At 35.2% G+C, this 13438-nt stretch overlaps 1 protein-coding gene across 4 annotated transcripts in view; it reads right to left on the bottom strand.

The window, feature by feature from the left end:
- Positions 1-13438, bottom strand: part of LOC138696354 (uncharacterized) — a 386543-nt gene that overhangs the window by 269267 nt on the left and 103838 nt on the right. For all 4 annotated transcript variants that reach the window (XR_011331363.1, XM_069821181.1, XM_069821192.1 and 1 more), the window contains exon 2: positions 8509-8544. The gene's annotated coding sequence lies outside the window, so the exon portion shown is untranslated. The remainder of the gene's footprint in view (positions 1-8508; positions 8545-13438) is intronic.

Raw genomic sequence — 13438 nt, 5'->3', positions numbered from 1 at the left:
CCACTAGTGAACTGGAGATATATCCAATTGAAATTTTTCTGGACTTTTCAATGCATTGGCATCATACCGTAAGATCATATGGCCAGGAATCAATATTACATACAGAACAATTCGTGAGTAATAGTTAACATTAGGTTAGCCCCTACTATATATCACTGTATAGTGCACTAGTGTATACTTTAATCTGACCGCAGTGTAATTACAACTTTTCCGTCTTTTGTATTAATGGGCTTTACTTTTTATTTCAATGAAAATAATTGTATAAGATATTGTTGGTAGATAAGATTTCGTTTAATACTTATAAACCGCAATATTGCAAATTTTTAAAAACAAGAAACCATTTATAAGGAGAGATTAGTTTTCAGATTGCGCACTCCTGTTCTCCAACCAGGAGATTAACCGTGCTTACTATTGCGTCATCTATTGGAGCCATGTAGGTAGATAATATACCGTTATAACGTCAGTTTAAAAAAAACATGCGCTCTCCTGCATATGTTATTCCCTGTATGAAGGGATTAAAAGACCAGGAGATTAACCGTGATCTAATTTTGTAACTAGGGTAGTATAAATATATGTGTATTAGTGTTATCGTTTGTGCTTTGAGCGTTAGCCAATGGAGATGTGTGTACCCACGTGTGTGACCTTATGACATCTTATGACATCAACATTCATTCATAGCATTACCCCGCTGCGTCTCATTCCCCTGAGACTTTCTCCTGGTTGGAATACGGTATGTGATTGCGTACTGGCCACAGTTACGTCATTCAATGCCGGAGGACTGTGGACGGGGAACTAACGCTTTCCCCACGATTTCCACCCCTCTCTCGCCAGTTCTGCATCCCTTCAGTAACCTACATCTCACTTGATATGTGTTAGAGGACGAACAATTTCGTTTGTATACATCTGTAGTCTGATTGGTGAAATATGTTACTAGTCATCCTTGACCATTATCTCCCGGCTTAGTTGCCTCACTAATGATGCCTTATTGATGTCATTTTATGAGGTCCCAATTTGTCTTTAGACAATTGACTAAACAACAAACAACATCCTATACCGCCCAGGGAAATGTTATGATTTGTGCGTGATGTTATTGACTGACACATGAAATTTTGTACCTGAGTTCTGTCCTGGCAATGGCACTTGACAGTAAATCGTTAATAACACGTACGCGGCGCTGTAATCGCACCATTTAATGTCGCTATAATTTATAATTATGGGCTGGCTAACTGGTGTCATTACTTCATCTCCGACAAACGCAGGAACTCTGGGTTCCTACTATCTGCAATGGGAGATCGCAATACGCTTGGACCGTAGGCCGCACTGAACTTCCCAGAGGAATTTATTACCCACGTCATAAGCGCTTTTCGATCATTTTTAAGCACACCTAAGGCTCGTACTTTTTTTTTTTCGGAGGAGGTGAAACCAACATTTTTATGATCTTAGCGAAATACATGAACGACGAGAAGTTTTTTTTTATGACTATGTCAACTAATATTAGGCCGGTTAGATGGCTGTTTTATTGAGGTGGGTACGCCATAAGGAAATTTATGGCAAGAAAAAAAAATGAAATGCGACACACGGAAACTGCTGTAAGCAAGTATATGTATATCTGAAATGATAAGAAAGGAGGAGTGAGATAAGAAGGAATTAAGAAAACTATCAAATTATAAGAAAGGAATTTAAAGAAAAATACGAGAAAATAGAGAGTGGAATTAGTATAAAAAAGAAGGGAAATTATATAAGTTTGAAAACAAGAAGTAAAATAGGCCTACAAGGCAAAGTCAAAATAGCACACTGAAAGAGAGTAAATAATTTAAAAAAATAGAAGAGTAAATGTGAAAAAAGAAAAGGACGGAACAAATGTAGAACGAGAGAGGAAGATACGGAAACGTCACAGGCTAGTATATACAGTAACGAAGCTTGAATTGTGAGGGTGCTAGGAACAAAAGACTGTGCTGATACTATTTCGCATTGTCTGTAATGAAGCGATATTAGCGATCCTAGTGGTTAGCAACTATATATGGATGCATATTTACTTCGTATTGAGCTTCGTGACTGTATATACTAGATTGTGGAAACATGTAGAGAAAAAAAGACAAGGTGAAAAAGAGAGGAGAGGAGAGGAGAGGAGAGGAGAGGAGAGGAGAGGAGAGGAGAGGAGAGGAGAGGAGAGGAGAGGAGAGGAGAGGAGAGGAGAGGAGAGGAGAGGAGAGGAGATATTTAGAGAAAGAGGAGAGAAGATGGAAAGGAGAAAAAAGAGCAGGCTAAAAAGAAGGAAAGAAAGAAAGAGAGAAAGTGGCAAGAAGCGAAAGAAAGTATGTAGCAAAAATGAAGTAAAAATTAAAAAGAGAGAAAGATAACAGAAAAAACTGAGAGACAGAAGATAAGAAAAGATAAGTAGAAGAGACGATAGGAAGAAAAATACAATGAAAGAATTAAATAAAAAAGAAGATGAGCGGAAGAGGAGAAAAAAGAAAATAGTATTAGAAGTGAAGAGAAACAGAAGGAAAAAGAAAAGGTTTTGAAACGAAGAAGGGAAGAAGATAGAAGGAAAAGAGAGAAAAAGTTTATAAACATAAATATAGAAGAGAGAATAGTGATGGATATAAATAGAAAGATGATTTGAAAAAGGAAAGACAGAAGAGAAATGTGAGGGGGAAATATGAAAATAAAATCGCTCATTCAGAAAGAACTATAGAAATTGTTTACGAAATGGACCGCTAGGGCATTCTTGGATGAGATTTAAGAATAACTTTAAAAAGGATATCCCATCTTTAAATGTATATCATTGGAATATTATTTTTATTGATAGACTCAGTTGACATGTTGTACATTCAACGCCAATGTACCTACATGACTTACAAAGCTTAATAATAATAATAATAATAATAATAATAATAATAATAATAATGGTTGAAATTGTAATGTAATCTTAAAGACAAGCAATTTATAACATTTCTTTTTTCCATTGTTGTATAGTGGGCAAATATCGGAGTAGGGTTGCCGTCCGTCCGGCAAAAGGAGGACATGTCCTCTTTTTTAATCATTTTATCCTGTCCGGCAGACATTTAAAAAAAATTGAAATGTTCGGAATTTCTCATTTCAACTAGAATTAATATGAATATTGAATAATGTGCGATATTATTCATAGAATATCTAAACAAATAGTGAAAACCTATGAAAGAATTTAACTGCTTTCAATGGTTGAAGCTGGAGCACTAAAAACATAAAATATGATGACCTATTGGCATGCATTGAATTCTTACATTCTGTAAATGTCACTGTTCATGATTCTAAGCCATTTTATCAAGTTTATTCTGCAATGTACAAATATATGTCAGTCAAGTTAATTTGGACAAAGATTTAAGTTTAGATAAATAATGGTGAAAATTCTTCCATTCCAATAGTTCTGCGAGCACTGAATCTTTCTCAGAACTCTTAAAAATATGTCAATTCTATTTATTTATCCCAAGTCTCAATGGAAGTACTGAGAGAGTTTTTTTCCCTAATATCTGCTCAATGGATAAAAGAACGAAATGGCATGCTAACGGAGACAGAGGTATCATCATGGCGAAATATAATTTCAAGGACATATCCTGTGAACAGTTCCATAGTTATTTATTACAAGATATAAGTTGGTCCCTTCAGGTTCTTGTTCACAAAGTGGTCTCCACCGAAAAGTAGAGTACAGATGTAATACTGATCCAGCAACTAGTGAGAAAATTGACTAAGGCGAGCCATTGTTTTTATCTTTAATTTTCTTCATACCCATTTTTAAAAAGTCCTCCTTTTTTCAGCAATCATCATCATCTTCTTCATGGATTAGATGATTACTGATCTGTTCCGGCTCCAAAGTATAGTTGATCACTTCATCTTTTGGTTGGTCGTCCTCGACTTCTGTGACCTTGAGGCTTATAATTTAGGATCATACGGGGCAGCCTTTCTTCATTCATTCTGCTGACGTGTTCAAACCATTTATTTCTATATTCTTCTATTTTTGTTAGTATGCTGACTATTTGTAGTTCTTTGCAGATATCTTCATTCCTTTTCTTGTCTAAAAGAGAATATCCTGCAACATATCGAAGAAATCTCATTTCTGCTGCTTCCACTCTTCTTATCATGCTTTTATTAAGGGTCCGAGCCATACATCAATACAGGTAAAGCTAAAACTTTATAGAACTTGAGTAGAGTTATCTTCTGGTTTTCCTTCCAAGTGTTCTCTTAATTGTACCACAAATATGTTGGAACAGGTTTAATTTTCTGTTAATATCATTTGTCCTATCATTTCCTAGGAAGACCCCTAAATAGTTAAAATCAGTTACCTATTCTATTAAAAGATTATTCACTACTATTTTTGCTCTTACTATATTGTTCCCATGGAATTCCATTACTTTTTCAGCAATGTCCTCTTTATTTTAGATTCCATGTGCTCCTATAGAATTTCTTCTCATAGTAACCCTATATCGGAGAAGAATTTATAGTAGGAACTGGATACTGTAAGTTACAAATGTTGGAGTACCCTGACGTCCAACAGTAAGTAGATACGATCGCACTTGGGGCGTAAATATTGATAGGTAGGACACCTTGATATGCACGTCGGGCGTAACTCAGTTCCATGCGACAATCGCTCCATCTGTAGCGCGGTCCGCAGTTTATCTATTTGCACCAGCAATCCAATTACTGCCGGGCGCTATCTTGCGCTACTAATATGGAAAGCAGATGCTGGTCTGATGGAACTCAATCCCATTTCCATTCCAAGTATCTCACCTATGTTAACCAAATCATTATAGGTCCAGAGGGTCTAATATTATTATTCAACTATGAGTTACTGCATAAGAAGGTGTTATTAATCTTCACACTTACTTTCTAGAATTTAGTAAATTGCAGTAAGTATATCGTAATTTATATAAAAATATATATAATATGTCGCATCTTGCTTTCCCCCAACCATTTCTGCTTCCATATGTAAAAGCTTCTGGCTTTGACTGTCTGAGCTATTTCCTGAAAACATTTGCTGTTCGGAATTGTGAAGTCTACGTAATAGTATGGAATATGTATGATATGACTTTCTTGTGTTAAATTCTAACGTACCTTGTTTACATTTTTCGACCTATTTATGGGTCATCTTCAGAACTGGTCGTTGATGATCTTGGCGCCTCTTGTTGTTTCCTGTGAGGGTGCGTTCGTGTGATATAGTGTAGAGTAAAAGAGTGTATGTGTTTTGAAATTGAGTTGTGTTGAGAATTTCGTTGGGGTGTGTTTTCGTGTGTCTGTATATTTCATATTGTTCTAGTGTGTTTAGTTTCTGGCTTTTTGGTTGGATGTGTAGTATTTCCATGTCTGTGTTGATGTCTCTGTAGGAGTGGTTGGTATTTGTGATGTGTTCTGCATATGTGGAGGTGTTTTGTAATTTTGTTATGGCTGTGATGTGTTCTTTGTAACGTGTTTGAAATGATCTGCCTGTCTGTCCTATGTAGACTGTTTAAAATCACTTAAAGAAAAGGGCCCCGTTAAGTAAAGGCTGGTCTACAATAAACTGGGAGCAAAAACCAGAACGAGAACGGGAAGCAGAGAATGTCAACGTGAAGATTTTTGATTCAGAATAATCCGAGAACAAAAACGACTATGCATATCTATATGTATGTCAATGATGGTATGTAAAGTAGATTTTACGCATTCTGATGTTGTGTATAATTGACCAATGGCGTTTTCTCATGAGTACAAGCCAGTCAATATGAACACAGGTTAACCGACTTCAAAATTTATGACACAGAATATTTATACAATCCGTCACTCAGCAGTGTTTGTATTCAGGTGTATATTCGTATCGGTCCGATACATAATTGTCTCTGCTGTGGAATGTGGAGTTGGGAGTGTAGTTTGGAGTGACTCAATAATGATATTAACGCCCAGGCCTGGTTTAAACCAAAGAAGAAATGATTCTTGATATAATATAGAGGTATCTTTCTAGCGAAAATACTGAAAATATATATATATATATATATATATATATATATATATACATATATATATATATATATATATATATATATATATATATACAAATCTGAAATAATAAAGGTTTCTATTTACAGACAGAATTACGATAAAATTAGTTAAAATGTAGACCTACATATTTATTTGTCCTTCAAATAGTAGCAATAATATTTAGACTTGAAATTTCAGCTTATTGATTTGCGTGAGAATTTGTCGTTACTTATTTACATTAGATAACTGAACAAAGTCCATAAATAGCATCCATTCGTGAGTTCAATGTTCGCCGTGGAAAACATATGTAAGATTCAAGTAAACAAACTCTGCGCCAACTCCATTGTTCACTTTAAATTGATATTCCCATTCTTCCCACCCGATTTCTTTAAATTACAACTCTGAATAGATAAAAAGACGGAACATGCAAACAAATGTATCAAACTAGCAACGTCTGCAGATTTCAAATGCTTTAATTGAGTACTACAGGTAACCACAGTCTAGTATATACAGTCACGAAGCTCAATACGTAGTAAATATGCATCCATAGATAGTTGCTAACCACTAGGATCGCTACTATCGCCTCATTACAGACAATGAAAATAGTACCTGCACAGTCTATTGTTTCTAATACCCTCATAAACACAAGCTTCGTGACTGTATATACTAGACTGTGCTATAACTAGACGTGAACGATTCTTTTAAACAGTAAAATTATGAATTTCAGTTGGCAAAGGTGTCATTTTAAGACAAAATAGCACGAAAATCTAGCCCATTATCATAACTTCTGAAGAAATTTTAAGTGAACGCATGGAAAAATCATACTAATATTTAAAGAAGGGTTTGCGGCACAATCTGATGTAATTTTTACTGCGTTATAATGAAAAAGTAGCAATATTTTAAGGGGCGAGAAATAACTTTTAGGTGCATTTTTACTTTTAATCACAATTATAGTGTGCGAAAAAATATTTTTCATTCTGTGTATGCGGGTATGAGTACTCAATCTCAGAAACAAATTACAGTATTTGAGAACCTTAATTTCTTTAATAGCTTTCCTTTATAAGACAGTCTTTAAAATACTATTTTTGTAGTGATGCCATAATTATTGCGATAAGAGTGGTCTGATATGGATCTAATAGTAAGTTTGTGAATAGACCTAAATGTAAGTATGTCTAAAGACTTTTTATGTATTTAAAATTGATGGAAATCTTTTTCTTTTCGAACAGTACCATAAATATACAATTTCAAAAGTTTCGATAGTACGTAAAAGCTCGTCTTTAAGAGAGGCAAGGAAAGGGACACAAATCTATTGTATTCGCCTCCAAAATTCCAGAATAGGCCTTGGTAATGGTTTTCCTTTCTCTGCTTTCCCTGATGATGGAGCAGATGCTCAATAGTTGCTTGACTCTACATCAGCGGTGATCATGATTACATCGTGTAATCACATACATTCAAACGGGTACGAGGAGTTTCCTGTACATTGTTGTGTGTTTCATTTATGCACTGAAGGAATGTAGTGGCGGTATTATGTCGCTCTACAAACTCTGTCTATACAAGCAATAAGAGGTGGTTTCGTAAAGAATGAGAAGGAGAACTTTTTTGTTTTGCCGGACAAAATGTAATATGTTTGCTTTGTTCAACGGTTCATTTAGGAGTATATAGAAACATTAATTGCCATGCTGAATAATGTATTATTATTATTATTATTATTATTATTATTATTATTATTATTATTATTATTACTGACCAATAGCCTAAGTATGTGTTTCTATAATTCTTCTGTACGTGCATGAATATTGATATTTTTAGATCTTCTCCCTAGAAGGATAAAATTATTAAGTTTTACCTCAATTTTAATCTTCTTAATCTTTAGATGAGGATAACTATTTATTAGTTATTCATTTAATAATAATAATATTGTATAAAATCTGATTCAATATTATGTGCCAACGAACTGTTAACCGTCAGGAATTGACATGTCTCAAATCATAGCCAGGAAGAGAAAGATGAGATAAATAAATGTAAGGAAGTCAGCTACGTAATGGGATTTGAAATATCTCGTGCTCTAAAGCCTTTTAATAGAACAGAATTTCTCAAAAGAGTAATGATGAAAATAGTTTAAATAACTTGTCCATAAGAAGTTTTTAATTTTGAAAAACTACGAATTTCTCGACCAAGTATCAAGAGAAGAATTTAGAAAATTTCTGATTATATTCAAGAGGAAGGTTAAAAAAAGAAGTAAGAAAAATCGTATATTATTCACTGGCTCTTGATGACAGCAGTCACATCACTGATACAGCAAAGCTTGAGATTTTTATCCGCGGGATTGATCAAGATGTTAGTACAGGAACCACCACTGGTTGTAGTTTTCATGTCAAGTACCGTTCCTCCGTCTTCTTACTTCATAGGCTGTCTGTCGCATGTAATCAGTGCAGCTCGAGTTTTGGCCACCGCTGCTCTACATAAATGTTTGGTATAATACTAAGGAAATTTTCACGAACTTAAAGTTATTTTACTTACTTGATCTTCGACTGGCTTCTTAAATCAGGTCTCGTCCTGTAAAGAAATAAATTTAGGCTATTGAGTTCACTTTCTTAGTTATAGATACCTACATAGTTGTTAATTTTATATTTATATCTTATTTGAACTACAAATACTTTTAATATGAAGTGTTGTAAAAAACACTATTAAAGAATAGATTTTAAAATCTATATTTGAGTAAGTCTGTAGACCTACAATAATTTTGTTAACCGAAATTTCAATAGCTGTGTCCGAAATCTAACTACATTTCACCGACACCATAACAAAACTGTTCAGTCTACGACTGCTTAGTTGTACCGTAGAAACTGCTCGCATTTTAATCTTACTCGTAATTATTGAAGATAACGTGAAATGGGTTTAATGCATTATGTTCGAGATAACACTAAAATGTTCGTCTGTTTCAAAAGCGCTTAGCTTCTATCTCTGAGGCTATTCCTCACATTGCTATCAAAGATATGAATCCTGTTTAGAACTTCAGGATAAATTAGTTCATTCGTTGTAGTAATCCTGTGATGGGAACGTTTCCGAACCAATGAATTTGAATTTGTGCGTTGTGTTAAATAACAATATGTGAAAGTCAGCTTAACTCTCTGTATTAGAATATTCTGCACAGACTGTTATTATAACAAACGCAAGCTGAGTAATTTGTACTCTTTAATTTTTTTGTTTATTTACATTTGCTTTAAAACTGCGAGGTCATATAGTGATTGTTTATTGGGAAATTCTATAACGGATTTCTGTTGTGCTGCCGTCTACCGGCAACTCCGCAAACGTGAATTGGCTTTGGTTAGGATTGCCAACCGTCCGGAATTTTTCCGTATTGTCTAGAAATGAGTCCTCTATGCAGGAAAAAAAAATCTTTTCAGGACGCTTAATGTCCGGAATTTGTTCATTGCAATATTACATTCTGAAATTTCATATTGATATTTCATTATTAGAGACCCGACTTAGTTTGCAATGGCTTGGTACTAAATCAGCATTTGAGTAGCTTCAGTAATTCTGATGTGCATCTCTTTAAGCTGGAAGCACTGAATGTGTATCAGAGGGCCAATGACTATTTGCAAAAAATGGTTTGATTACGTTTCTTCACTTCTTAAGAAAATCACTTGTCGAAGACTTAATGATAGGTACTTTCACATTCAATGTCTTTACTGAAATTGTGAATATATTATATGTTAATATGGAACTCGACTTTGAAAATGGTGATGCATTGTACCTAGATTATTGCCTATTGAAAGAGATGATGCCCATACTGAAAAATTTACCAACTCCTCAAGAATGCTGGGACACTGTTTTGAAGACACGTATGGTGCCAAACGTAAAGAAAATTGCTGAACACATACATGCTCTTCCAGTTAGCAATGCTTATGTGAAGCGAATTAAAAAATAAATTAAGAATCTCTGAACTGACGAGAGGAACCGGATGAAGCCAGAACTTGTAAAATTAGAACTCTTGGTAAAGACGAACTTTAATATGTCTTGTAGAGAATTTGTTTCATTGTGTTTCAACAAACGAAGAACTATTAAACAAAAGCAAAGGAAGTAACAAGTATTCTTTTAAACAATGTTAATGTAGTGAGTGTAGGGACATACATATCAATCCCTATGCTTTTCAATGTGTACAGACTTATGCCATGTTCTTACTACAACTAAATGACAACACGAAGGTAATTCTAATTGTTTCATTCAGCGTCAAAATACATGTGTATTTACATTGAAATTCATTATATGTTTATGTGCTTTTTTTATGTGTCCTGAATTTTCATCCTCTAGAGTTGGCAACCCTACATTTTGTGGACATATCAGAGCAGACTGCAGATAATATCCATTGTCAGATCTTATAAAACAGTATCTCTGTCTGCATCTTTGCCTTTTAGATAAATAGTTTCCTGATTATTTTATGATTGAGTGACCACTACAAATCCCGCTCACATTAACCATCTCTGTGTTTGAACTTGAGACATTTCGAATGCGTGTCTTACCACTCAACTTTATCACTAAGTTATATAAATTGTACTTATTACCACATAAATCATGCTTCTCATAAACTGAAAATTTTAAAGGAAATACGTAGCTGTAATTCATACACGCAAATACATGTAGAAAAAGAGACAAGAGTTAATTCAAGTCAAAGTTCTAAGAAATAATGGCACAGAAAGAAGTATGAGCAAAGAATTCATGGGGAATTTCGTTCCATCTATCTTTTTTGGAAATTATGATTGTGCATATGCAGAAAGGAGCGAATGAAAATTCTTCTGAATGCATATCACAAAATCTCCTGGAGATAAAATTGAGGTGAATGAAATAATCCTACAAATACCGTAGATATCAATGAAACGTTTAATAGTTACACTTGTATATCTCTAAAGATCTCTACCATCGTTCGTACCCTTAACTTTCTTCCTAGACGTCGCTATTTTATCCATTCCTACCTTCTAGCCTCCTCTCCGATTCGGTCTTCTCAGAACTGATTCTCTCCTAAGTCTTCAGTGGATCCCTGATCTGAGTTGTGTTACCACATCTACCGGAAACCGGGTAAGTGGTTATTTAATCTGATCTGGCTTTTGTGACAGCATTTCCTTCAACAATAAAAAGTCAAGCTAGTCTCTCGTTCTTTCCAATCTCTATTTCACTTCAAACTGAAAGATTTCCTTGGATTGTCATTTTTAATTAACCACCTGAATCCTGAAACATTTGTTGTTTCATTTTTAAAGTTCAATATAATTCTACACTTCAAAAAAAGGCACTGAGACGAGGAAAAACGCTGAAAAAATTCTGCAGGTTATAGTTAGAGCACAAGTGCAGGTATGTTATACTATACTTCGGGTGTGTGCACACAGCCTACATCTTATATCATAATCATGTAGCCTATGAAGCATAGTATAGTACACTGTGTCCACATTAAAAGTATACAGAAATAACAGCTTAGGCCTATATCGTAACTTGGATAAGGTTTATTAAATAAATTTCTTCTGCGTTGTATAGAATAATTGATACCTTGGAGTTATTATTAATAATAACTGTGGTGTGAGTGGTTGTGTTAATGACAGAATACAGGTTGGAAACCGGGCTTATTACGCTAATCTTCCACTGTTTAAAAACCAGTTGTTATTAAGGATGACAAAGATTAAAGTTCATAAAACATTAGTTCGTCCTGCAGTTACCTTTGGTTCAGAGACATGGACATTTACGAAGAAAGAAGAGAACTCCTTAAGAAGTTTTGAACGGAAGATTGTGCGTAGAGTCTTTGGCCCAGTCAATGGTCATCAAAGATGGAGGATACGCTCCAACAATGAACTTTTTAACCTGATAGGAGGTCAAGATGTTGGTAAAATTTATAAAAGCTCAAAGACTGAGATGGCTAGGACATGTAAACAGATGCCTGAAACACGCACTCCTATTAGAATATTAGAGGGGAGACTATATAACAGGAGGAGAAAGGGTAGACCAAAGCTGAGGTGGATGGACGGGGTATCCAAAGATCTTGAAATTATGGGACTGAGAGGATGGACTGACATGGTGAAGGACAGAGTAAGATGGAATGCTGTTGTTAAGGAGGCCAAAACCCACTCCAGGTTGTAGCGCTAACTGATTATGATGATGATGTATATGGTAACTGAAAAAGTTTTTACTTCCACTAGTACACTTCAACATGAGCACCATTTATAGCTCGACAGGTACCAAGACGATACTCAACCTCTCGCCAGGTGTTCACCAACATATCAGCTGTTATAAGCTCAACTGCTTGAATGATACACTGTCTCAAATCAATCAAATTACGAACTTTTCTTTGTACACAAAATTTTTAATAAATCTCCACGCAAAAAAATCCGAAAGAGTTAAATCCGGGGATCTAGGCGGCCAAGAAGTTGGCCCATCCCTACCAATCCAATTTCTTGGGAAGGTTACATCCAAAAACTTTTTAACATTTCGACGGAAGTGTGGTGGAGAACCATCCTGCTGAAACGTTAAACCTGGCGGAAATTGCGGAATAGCAAAGTTCTCCAGCATATCAAGGTACGTGATCCCGTCACTGTAGGCTCCATAAAAAAGAATGGGCCAATTACTCCATTTTTTGTGCATTCCTAACCAGACATTGACTTTTGGCGAATCCCTTTCATGTTCAATCACTCTGTAGGAATTTTGAGAACCCCATATGCGGCAATTATGACGATTAATCTTCCTGCAAACGTGAAAGGTTGCTTCATCACGGAATAGCAACAAATCGACATATCTGGGATTTCCATCGATACGCCGAATCATCTCATCACAGAAATTAGCTCTCTTGCGACAATCATCTAGTTTGAATTACTGTACCGTCCACATATCTATTGGAAAGGAACTAGACTGATAAATGCACATTTTCATTCAAGCAACAATAAGCTTGAAACAAAACATTGCATATAACAATGGCCATGGAAAAGGTATGAAACAAACTCTTGGAGAGTTTTTCTATTGATTGAGCTTGATCTTAAGGAATTATAATATACGGTTGTGAAATTATAAGCTATTATTTCTGTATACTCTTAGTGTTGACACGGTATGTACTATTGTCGTGTCCGTAGCCCTCGGGTTTTGAACAGACTGAAGTTGTAGGTTCGTTGCAGGAACTAGTCCTCAGCGCGTACGTAACAGAACTGCTTTATTACCAGATGTCGACAGGCAAGCACATTTTTCAATGTGTTAACAGTTTATAAAGAATCTGGAAAGAATGATAAGAGGACGCTGGCCAAGCTCATGTAACCTCTTGACCGTCGTCTTCCTTGACCTTGGGGTCAGGCTTTAATAGAAGCCTTACATTTGGTTGTTACTTCTTATAGTTTCAAAAATGGGCCGAATCGGTTAAATGAAGCAAAGATTTTAAATCTAGCGTTACAATTTAACTGAAGCAAGACGGACTCAAAAAACA

This window comes from Periplaneta americana, chromosome 1 (assembly GCF_040183065.1).
Source record: "Periplaneta americana isolate PAMFEO1 chromosome 1, P.americana_PAMFEO1_priV1, whole genome shotgun sequence".
NCBI classification, from domain to species: Eukaryota; Metazoa; Arthropoda; class Insecta; order Blattodea; family Blattidae; genus Periplaneta; species Periplaneta americana.
Note: the sequence above shows the minus strand (reverse complement) of the source record. Positions and strands in the feature narration are given on the sequence as shown.